The 11,098-nt window shown below is 44.4% G+C and overlaps 1 non-coding gene across 1 annotated transcript; it reads left to right on the forward strand.

Moving 5' to 3' along the window:
• The first annotated feature begins 10,490 nt into the window (after window positions 1-10,490).
• Window positions 10,491-10,563, forward strand: trnak-cuu (transfer RNA lysine (anticodon CUU)). Its single transcript has one exon. It is a non-coding gene; the product is annotated as a tRNA-Lys (tRNA).
• Window positions 10,564-11,098: the final 535 nt, after the last annotated feature.

Genomic DNA, 11,098 nt, shown 5'->3' on the forward strand with positions numbered 1-11,098 from the left:
ATAATACCGCGCTCCTCTTACTGTGTTTTGTATAATACCGCGCTCCTCTTCCTGTGATTGGTGTAATACCGCGCTCCTCTTACTGTGTTTTGTATAATACCGCGCTCCTCTTACTGTGATTGGTGTAATACCGCGCTCCTCTGACTGTGTTTTGTATAATACCGCGCTCCTCTTACTGTGATTGGTGTAATACCGCGCTCCTCTTACTGTGTTTTGTGTAATACCGCGCTCCTCTTACTGTGATTGGTGTAATACCGCGCTCCTCTGACTGTGTTTTGTATAATACCGCGCTCCTCTTACTGTGTTTGGTGTAATACCGTGCTCCTCTTACTGTGTTTTGTATAATACTGCGCTCCTCTTACTGTGTTTTGTATGATACCGCGCTCCTCTTACTGTGTTTTGTATGATACCGCGCTCCTCTTACTGTGTTTTGTGTAATACCGCGCTCCTCTTACTGTGTTTTGTATAATACCGCGCTCCTCTTACTGTGTTTTGTATAATACCGCGCTCCTCTTGCTGTGATTGGTATAATACCGCGCTCCTCTTACTGTGTTTTGTATAATACCGCGCTCCTCTTGCTGTGTTTTGTATAATACCGCGCTCCTCTTACTGTGTTTTGTATAATACCGCGCTCCTCTTGCTGTGTTTTGTATAATACCGCGCTCCTCTTGCTGTGTTTTGTATAATACCGCGCTCCTCTTACTGTGTTTTGTATAATAGCGCGCTCCTCTTACTGTGATTGGTGTAATACCGCGCTCCTCTTACTGTGTTTGGTGTGATACCGCGCTCCTCTTACTGTGTTTTGTATAATACCGCGCTCCTCTTACTGTGTTTGGTGTGATACCGCGCTCCTCTTACTGTGTTTGGTATAATACCGCTCTCCTCTTACTGTGTTTGGTGCAATACCGCGCTCCTCTTGCTGTGTTTGGTGTAATACCGCGCTCCTCTTGCTGTGTTTGGTGTAATACCGCGCTCCTCTTACTGTGTTTGGTGTAATACCGCGCTCCTCTTACTGTGTTTGTTGTAATACTGCGCTCCTCTTACTGTGTTTTGTATAATACCGCGCTCCTCTTACTGTGTTTTGTATAATACCGCGCTCCTCTTACTGTGTTTGGTGGAATACCGCGCTCCTTTTACTGTGTTTGGTGTAATACCGCGCTCCTCTTGCTGTGATTGGTGTAATACCGCGCTCCTCTTGCTGTGTTTGGTGTAATACCGCGCTCCTCTTACTGTGTTTTGTATAATACCGCGCTCCTCTTACTGTGATTGTTGTAATACCGCGCTCCTCTTGCTGTGTTTGGTGTAATACCGCGCTCCTCTTACTGTGTTTTGTATAATACCGCGCTCCTCTTACTGTCATTGGTATAATACCGCGCTCCTCTTACTGTGTTTTGTATAATACCGCGCTCCTCTTACTGTGATTGGTGTAATACCGCGCTCCTCTTGCTGTGTTTGGTGTAATACCGCGCTCCTCTTACTGTGTTTTGTATAATACTGCGCTCCTCTTACTGTGTTTTGTATGATACCGCGCTCCTCTTACTGTGTTTTGTGTAATAACGCGCTCCTCTTACTGTGTTTTGTATAATACCGCGCTCCTCTTGCTGTGTTTTGTATAATACCGCGCTCCTCTTGCTGTGTTTTGTATAATACCGCGCTCCTCTTACTGTGTTTTGTATAATACCGCGCTCCTCTTACTGTGTTTTGTATAATACCGCGCTCCTCTTCCTGTGTTTTGTATAATACCGCGCTCCTCTTACTGTGTTTTGTATAATACCGCGCTCCTCTTGCTGTGTTTTGTATAATACCGCGCTCCTCTTGCTGTGTTTTGTATAATACCCCGCTCCTCTTACTGTGTTTTGTATAACACCGCGCTCCTCTTGCTGTGTTTTGTATAATACCGCGCTCCTCTTACTGTGATTGGTGTAATACCGCGCTCCTCTTACTGTGTTTTGTATAATACCGCGCTCCTCTTACTGTGATTGGTGTAATACCGCGCTCCTCTTACTGTGATTGGTATAATACCTCGCTCCTCTTACTGTGATTGGTATAATACCGCGCTCCTCTTACTGTGATTGGTGTAATACCGCGCTCCTCTTACTGTGATTGGTATAATACCTCACTCCTCTTACTGTGTTTTGTATAATACCGCGCTCCTCTTACTGTGTTTGGTGTAATACCGCACTCCTCTTACTGTGTTTTGTACAATACCGCACTCCTCTTACTGTGTTTGGTGTAATACCGCGCTCTTCTTACTGTGTTTTGTATAATACCGCGCTCCTCTTACTGTGTTTTGTATAATACCGCGCTCCTCTTACTGTGATTGGTGTAATACCGCGCTCCTCTTACTGTGATTGGTGTAATACCGCGCTCCTCTTACTGTGTTTTGTATAATACCGCGCTCCTCTTACTGTGATTGGTATAATACCGCGCTCGTCTTACTGTGATTGGTATAATACCGCGCTCCTCTTACTGTGTTTGGTATAATACCGCGCTCCTCTTACTGTGTTTTGTGTAATACCGCGCTTCTCTTACTGTGTTTGGTGTAATACCGCGCTCCTCTTACTGTGATTGGTGTAATACCGCGCTCCTCTTACTGTGATTGGTATAATACCGCGCTCCTCTTACTGTGATCGGTGTAATACCGCGCTCCTCTTACTGTGTTTGGTTTAATACCGCGCTCCTCTTACTGTGTTTTGTATAATACTGCGCTCCTCTTACTGTGATTGGTGTAATACCGCGCTCCTCTTACTGTGTTTTATATAATACCGCGCTCCTCTTACTGTGTTTTGTGTAATACCGCGCTCCTCTTACTGTGATTGGTGTAATACCGCGCTCCTCTTACTGTGTTTTGTATAATACCGCGCTCCTCTTACTGTGTTTTGTATAATACCGCGCTCCTCTTACTGTGTTTTGTATAATACCGCGCTCCTCTTACTGTGATTGGTGTAATACCGCGCTCCTTTTACTGTGATTGGTGTAATACCGCGCTCCTCTTACTGTGTTTTGTATAATACCGCGCTCCTCTTTCTGTGTTTTGTATAATACCGCGCTCCTCTTACTGTGTTTTGTATAATACCGCGCTCCTCTTACTGTGATTGGTGTAATACCGCGCTCCTCTTGCTGTGATTGGTGTAATACCGCGCTCCTCTTACTGTGATTGGTGTAATACCGCGCTCCTCTTACTGTGATTGGTGTAATACCGCGCTCCTCTTACTGTGATTGGTGTAATACCGCGCTCCTTTTACTGTGATTGGTGTAATACCGCGCTCCTCTTACTGTGTTTTGTATAATACCGCGCTCCTCTTACTGTGTTTTGTATAATACCGCGCTCCTCTTACTGTGTTTTGTATAATACCGCGCTCCTCTTACTGTGATTGGTGCAATACCGCGCTCCTCTTACTGTGTTTTGTATAATACCGCGCTCCTCTTCCTGTGATTGGTGTAATACCGCGCTCCTCTTACTGTGATTGGTGTAATACCGCGGTGCTTGGTGTAATATTCCGCTTCCTCGCTTCGATTTCTGGACAGTCACCCATTCACTGGAATCAGCTGAATGAATAGTCCTCCCTTATTTACCACTGTTTCCTCCGCGTGATTCAGATACTCTTTGAGGTTCCAAAATCATCAAGTTCAGTGAACGATTCCCTGCCTTCATCAGATTCCAGGCTTTAGTCTCCACTGAACCCTGTGTGAGTTCACAAATTCTTAGCATTAGTTTGCCAGGGAACTTGAACTCTATCTCCATGTTGTTCAGGTCCCTCACTGCACCAGTGTCACTTCCCCCGGATGCTGAGGACAGAAATGCAAGTACAACATGTATCAGGATCAATTCTTCATGTTATTATATTGCAGTGGATCTATCTCCAATCATTGCTGTGAAATAAGCATTTAGTCCCAGACCAGTCTGACACGGTTCAAAGGATCTATTAGCGAGTCTCACGCTGATTTTCTACCATCTCTTGCTAATCCTCAATACAACTGAGTTCACTTCATTTTTTCCTGTTTATTGTATGGATCTGTAACTACACGATTCTTACTGGACTGCGATGAATCATAAACTCAATTCATGTTTTATTTTCCCACATTCCCTGTTTCAATTCGTGAAACTATTTGATGATCACCAACAGATAAAACCCAGAAGCCCAGCGCTGCTCCTGTGTTCAGATCTTTAATTTTTTAATGTTGTCAGACTGTTTGAAATAACTGATCATTCTTATAAACGTCATTTGTAATGTAACTGGACAGTCGGTCTTTGAAATGAATTACAATTTGCACATTGCACACACTGGATGTGAAGTTTCTGATTTTATAAATAATTCCATTACTGGTTGAAGTTATTATAAACGATCGATATAAAGTCCGAAGTAGTTCCTCTCCTGTCCGTGCCTCATGAGCACTGGCACTTTAAAAAGGCAACCGTAATACACCACATTGGTACATGGCGCGGTTCCTATGTGCTTATGATTTTGTCTCCCCTTTATACTCCAGAAATGTTTGCCCTGTCTGTTTCAGATTGATGTACAATTGAACCTCTGGTCTGTTCCTCCCATAGAAAGTTTTCTCTTGCCCAAATATCACAGTCTAATTCTGAGCACGACTATCAAACTAATAATGAGTTTCCTTAGAATGTCGTTACTAGTACAATTTCATCAGCGCTGTCCTTACTGCCTTCCATTCCTCCCCTTTTCCTTCATATCCTCTCTGTCTATCGCCATGGATGTCTGTGCTTCTTTCATCTGCATCACTCTCTCGGCATTTCCCTCTCTCTCACCCTGCCTCTATCTTTGTGTTTCTGTGGCTGTCTCTTCTTCCACTATCTTTGTTTCCTTCTCTCTCTCTGTGATTCTCTATTCGTCTTTTTCTGTTTCATTTCCTCTTTTAATCAGGGAACAGGCTATTCCAGATTTTGTTTTACGTTCATGGGATGTGGGCGTCGCTGGCGAGGACGGCATTTCATGCCCATCCCTAATTGCAATTGAGAAGGTGGTGCTGGGTCGCTTTCTTGAATCGCTGTTGTCCGTGTGGTTAAGGTTCTCTTTCAGTGCTGTTTGGAAGAGAACTCCAGGATTTTTAACTAGCGACATATTTGCTGTTTTACAGCCTTACACTCCTCCCCCTGTTTCTTTAATGTCCTTTCCTTCACTCCTCGGTCTAACTCCCTGTCTGTGTTTCTTCTCTTTGCATCACTCTCGCACAGTATTTAAGACCTTTCTCTCTTTCCTTCTACGCTCCGTAATTCACTATCCGCTTTTGCTCTCTCTTTTCTCCATTTCCCTTACTCTTTTATCTCTCCTCGCTTTGACTCTCTTCAACAGGGAACAGGCTATTTCAGATTTTGTTTTCGTCCATGGGATGTGGGCGTCGCTGGCGCGGACGGCATTTAATGCCCATCTCTCATTGCCCTTGAGAAGGTGGTGTCGGGTCGCCATCTTGAATCGCTGCAATCCGTATGTTGAAGGTTCTCCCACAGTGCCGTCTGGAAGGGAGCTCCAGGATTCATGAACCAGCGACGATGATATATTTCCAAGTCGGGATGGTGTGTGAGTTGGTCGTTGTCGTGTCCGGTGCCGAGTGGTCCGTTCGGTTCAATGCTTATTTTGACTTTTTTTTTAAAGCGAGATTTTACAACTCAATGGCTTGTTGGGCCATTTCAGAATCACCCACATTAGTTTGGGTCTGGAATCACATATAGGACAAACCGGGTAGGGACGGCAGGTTTTTACGGCAATCTAGCAGTTTCATGGCAACCATTACTGATACTAGTATTTTAATTACAAATTTTATTTAATTAATTGTTTTGTTTTAAATGCCACAGCTGCTGTAGCGGGATTTGAATTTATAACTTCTGATTACTAGTCTAGTAACTTAAGCACTATGCTATCGTATCCTTATTGAGGGTCGTGCAATGAGAAGGGGTTGATTAATAATTTTGTCGTGTGGGGTCCTTTCGGGAAGAGTGACCATAACATGATAGAATTCTTCATGAAGATGGATAGTGAAGTCGTCCAATCGGAAACTCTGCCTCTCCGTCTCTCTCTGTCTAGAATGGCAGAATGTTTACAGCACAGCAATTTTATTCCCTTCAATTATTTATCCAATTCCTTTTTGAAAGCCACAATTGAATCTGCTTCCATCACCCTTTGTGGCAGTGCATTCCAGATCACAATTACTGGCTGCAAAAAAACCCTTTCCCTCATGTCCCCTTTGGTTCTTTTGCCAATCACCTTCAATCTGTGTCCTCTTGTTCTCCACTCTTCCGCCAATGGGAACAATTTCTCTTTATTTACTTCATCTAAACCCGTCATGATTTTGAACACGTCAATCAAATCTCCTCTTTGCCTTCTCTGCTCCAAGGAGAACAACGCCAGCTCCTCCAGTCTATCCACGTAACTGAAGTCCCTCATCCCTGGAACCATTCTGGTGAATATTTTCTGCATCCTCTCGAAGGCCTTGACATCCTTCCTAAAGTGTGGTGGGCAGAATTGTGTGGCGGACAGCTGCCGCCTAACCAGTGATTTATGAAGGTTTAGCATATGTTCCTTGCTTTTGTACTCTATGCCTCTATTTATAAAGTCAACGACTCCGAATACTTTTTTTTTACAATCTATTCAACTTGTCCTGCCACCTTCAAAGATTTGTGTACGTACACCCCCAGGTCTCTCTCTGTTCCTGCACCCCCTTTGAAATTGCACCGTTTAGTCTAAAGAGCTGGCACAGGCACGATGGGCCGAATGGCCTCCTGTGATTCTATGATTCAATGTTTTTGATTACATCTCTATGAAGCGCTTTGGGACATCCCCCAGAAGTGGGAGTGAGCAGTTCACTTTCTCCCTGAACACTTCCATCTGACCTGGGCTGCACTAAGTAGATGTTTTCGTGGTGTAATGGTTATCATGTTGGCCTCACACGCGAAAAATCCCCGGGTCAGAAACAATTTGCTGGAACTTGCTCCTCACAAACTTCCAGGCTCGAGCTTTCTCTCGTATAAATTGGGCAGCAATCCTTTCACATTCAACAACGGCTGCACCAGATTCCGGGTCTCATAACCACTGAACACTCTTCAGCAGACTCCGAAAATAAAGTGCGGAAAATGAGAAGGAATGAAAGTCAGAAAAGTTAGCGGAGATTCGACAGTCACTCGGCAAACTTGTTAGCATTTCGTTCAGTGCGAAACAGAAAGTTGTGGGTTTATGAATGGCAACTAAAAGAATCATTCGGCGTGTCAGAGACTTGAATTATTTTGTGTAATTAATGAACTGTTCTGTAAAAACAAATTCGCTGACCGAGAATCGAACGCGGGTCACAGTGGTAAAAGCACCGAAACCTAACCACTAAACCACCAGGGAACGCTGCAATAGTGCTGTGCCATAATTATATATATATTAGGCTGCAGCCGTGATAGATTAAAGAGATATTTCTGATTTGTGAGATGTAAATGCATTTCATGACTGCTGCTTACAAATGTGTTTACATGTATCTCTATTATTTATTCATTTATTGGGGTGTATATACTGTAAATGTATTTTCTGGATATTTATTTCTCTATGTCTTATTTTTCAATTACACACAAATACATAACACAGATGCACACAGGTATAATGATAACCACCACACAGTTATACCCAAATGCATTTATAAGTGTCACAGATGCAACATGTATATTTATAACAAGATATATCATATTATAATAATAATCCAAATAAATTTATAAATGGCACACATGACATAAACACTCACTTTATAAAGAAGAATGCCATCAATTGAGACACACCCATAGTTTATATTTTTACACCGTCCTGTTAGCAGTCCTGAACAAAGTCCACACACCGAAAGTCTCAGCGTTTTTTTCAGATGCTGCCCGCCCTGTTAAGCATTTTGAGCAGTTCTTTTCCTGTGATGGGATGATTCTGGGTGCCGGGTCTGTGTAATTGGATTTGCTGCAATCATGCTGCCGCGGACAGGTGAAGGCTGCTTCGGAGGCTGCGTGAGACCCGCTGGGAGTGGGCGGGGATTTGTTCACCTGAAATAAATGAAACGGTGTATGAGATAATTTCATAAAGGTCAACATCCACGTTTTTGTTATCAGAGCTCGTGGCGCAACGGTAGCGCGTCTGAATCCACATCGGAAGGCTGCGTGTTTGGATCAGAGATGTTTTTAGCACTGGTTGGAGTCTGAATAATTCCGGAATTCATATCGCATGCCCTTTTTCACAATAAACAGAACCCTGATCTGAATTCTGGCTCACTCGTTCCCCAGTGTCAGGGAGAGAAGCGTCTGATTCCCTCATTTATTTATTGTAAGAAACATACACAATCACACTTATTAATTCAAAATCAGCCTGCAGCTCCACACGCACAGAGATAGACACAGCCAGAGAGACAGGCGGTTTCGGCAAACACCGGGAAATCGACCGCTTGCTTGACTGTCAGTGCAAGAGACGAGTGTGTAAGTACCGCGTGGTGTGCAATGGTCAAAACTTTAAATGGAGCAAGAAGGTGTTTGGGGTTCAGATACACAAACCTCTCTGATGAGCCTGAGATTTTGTCAGAGGTTGCCTCCATCTCTTGCCCTCTTACGAGGCACTTGCTCCGGTTTAAATGTACAAACTGGGTGAGTTGGTGATCGGGTGTCGGAGACCAGGCTGGTTATCTCAGTCGGAGACTCAGCGGCCCCGGGTGAGACAGAGAGAAAAAAAATTAGTCCGGGCCCGGCCCCAATCTGCGGATGTGGAAGAAAACAAGGGAGAGTGTGTGCGAACAAAGCTGGCCACAGTCACAGAATCAGAATGGCTACTTCCTGGGGGGAGGGCGGCCGGTTCATGTGGAAAACGATCCGGACGGGAATGATCTGATTCATAAGGTTAAGCTCCAGTGTAAGTCACCAGCGGTTTTTTGTGGGGCAGTGGTGACCAGTTCGCTTTACACGCGAACGGCCCTGCTTTCGACGCTGGGCGGACAATTTATGTCGCAATTGCTGTTTACATTCTATATTAATGACTTAGATGAGGGGACCGAGTGCAACGTATCTAAGTTTGCTGAGTGGGAAAGTAAACCGTGAGAAGGACGAAAAGGGAGGTGGACAGGTTAAGTGATAGGGTAAGAAAGCGGCAGTTGGAGTATAAGGTGGGAAAATGTGAAATTGTCCACTTTGGTAGGAAGAATAGAAAACAGAATATTTTTTAAAAGGTGAGAGTCCAATAAATGTTGGTATTCAGAGGGAGTTGGGTGTACTTGTAAACAAATCACAGAAAGTTAACATGCAGGTACAGCAAGCAATAAGGAAGAAAAATGGTATGTTGGCCTTTATTGCAAGGAGGTTGGAGTACAAGAGTCAGGAAGTCTTGCTGCAATTAAATAGAGCGTTGGTGAGAACACACCTGGAGTACTTTGATGTAGTGTACATGGATTTTAGCAAGGCATTTGACAAGGTCTCACATGGCAGACTGGTCATAAAAGATGTGATTGCACTAGAGAGGTTACAGTGGAGATTTACGAGGAGGTTGCCAGGGCTGGAGAATATCGCTGTGAGGAAAGATTGGATAGGCTGTGGTTGTTTTCTTTGGAACAGAGGAGGCTGAGGGGTGATTAATTCGGTGTACAAAATTATGAGGGACCAAGATAGAGTGGACAGGAAGGACCTATTTACCTTAGCAGAGAGTTCAATCACCAGGGGGCATAGATTTAAAGTGATTGGTAGAAGGATTAGAGGGGAGCTGAGGAGCAATTTTTTTCACCCAGAGAGTGGCGAGGGTCTGGAACTCACTGCCTGAAAGGCTGGTGGAGGCAGAATCCCTCGTTACATTTACAAATAATTGGTTGTGCACCTGAATTGCCGGAACCAACAAGTCCACGGACCAAGTGCTGGAAAGTGGGATTAGGCTGGGTGGCTCATTTTCGGCCGGCGCGGAGGCGATGGGCCGAATGGCCTCCTTCTGTGCCGTAAATTTGCAATGATTGTACAAAATTGGCACTTGTTTTTTGAAAGAGCAAATTCCCTGAGCCGGAATCGAACCCGGATCGCGGCGGTGAGAGCCTCCACCAGGGAAGGCATGCAAGATGTCGAAAATTCTGGGAGGGTTTGTATTAGGTGCAAATAATATTTCTGGTTTCGTGTCTCTGTTAGTTGCAAATGCATTTACATGTATCTGTATTATGTATTTATTCATTGGGATGTATATATTGTAAAGCTACTTTTGGCGCTGATAAGAGTCTGTATAATTCCGCAATTAATGCTACATTTGCGTTTTCACAACAACAAGTCTGACTCACTGGTTCCCCAGTTTCAGGGAGGGAAGCGTCTGATGCCCTCTTTTATTTAATGTTACAAACAGAAGACAAACACTCGTATTCGTTCAGAATCAACCTGCAGGTGGACACACACACACCGATAAACACAGCCAAAGATATCGACGTTATGTTGGGATTGCTGCACATGGACACCCAGGGACGAGTTCACTGTAATGACATACAAGAGTGGTTTGGTATTTTAGGCTCAGCTAACTCAGTCGGTTGAGCATGAGACTCTTAATCTCAGATTCGTGGGTTCGAGCCCCATGTTGAGCGAATTCTGTTTTAAACTTTTTATGTTGCTTTCAGGGATGAACCCCACCTCTGACTTCCACCACCCCCGTGCAGTGTCGCCGCGCCCGGGCTGATTTCTCTCTGTCTCACTGGGGACCGCTGAGTCTGCTGTGCGGTGATCACCAACTCATCCAGTTTGTAAATTTAAACCGGAACAGGTGCCTCGCAAAGGGCAAGAAAAGTCGGGAAGGCTGCAACCTCTGACAAAATCTCATTCCCATCAGAGAGGTTTGTGAATCTGCACCCCCAACACTTTCTGCACCTTTTCAAAGACTTGACATTCACTGTGCAGGAAGCGGCACCGGGAGTCTCTTACACTCACAGTGATACGAAGGGCCGTTTTCACTCGTAAACCAGCTACTGTGATATTGTGATATTGTCCTGGACTCCCTCACCAGCTTGTCTATCTACCTCTCAAAATCCTAAAAAGCCTTCTATATTCCAGGGAATACAAGTATGGAACCGTTCCTCATAATTTAACCCTTCGATCCCTGCTAACATTCTGGTAAATCTGGGC

This window comes from Heptranchias perlo, unplaced genomic scaffold (genome assembly GCF_035084215.1).
Source record: "Heptranchias perlo isolate sHepPer1 unplaced genomic scaffold, sHepPer1.hap1 HAP1_SCAFFOLD_76, whole genome shotgun sequence".
Lineage (NCBI taxonomy): Eukaryota > Metazoa > Chordata > Chondrichthyes > Hexanchiformes > Hexanchidae > Heptranchias > Heptranchias perlo.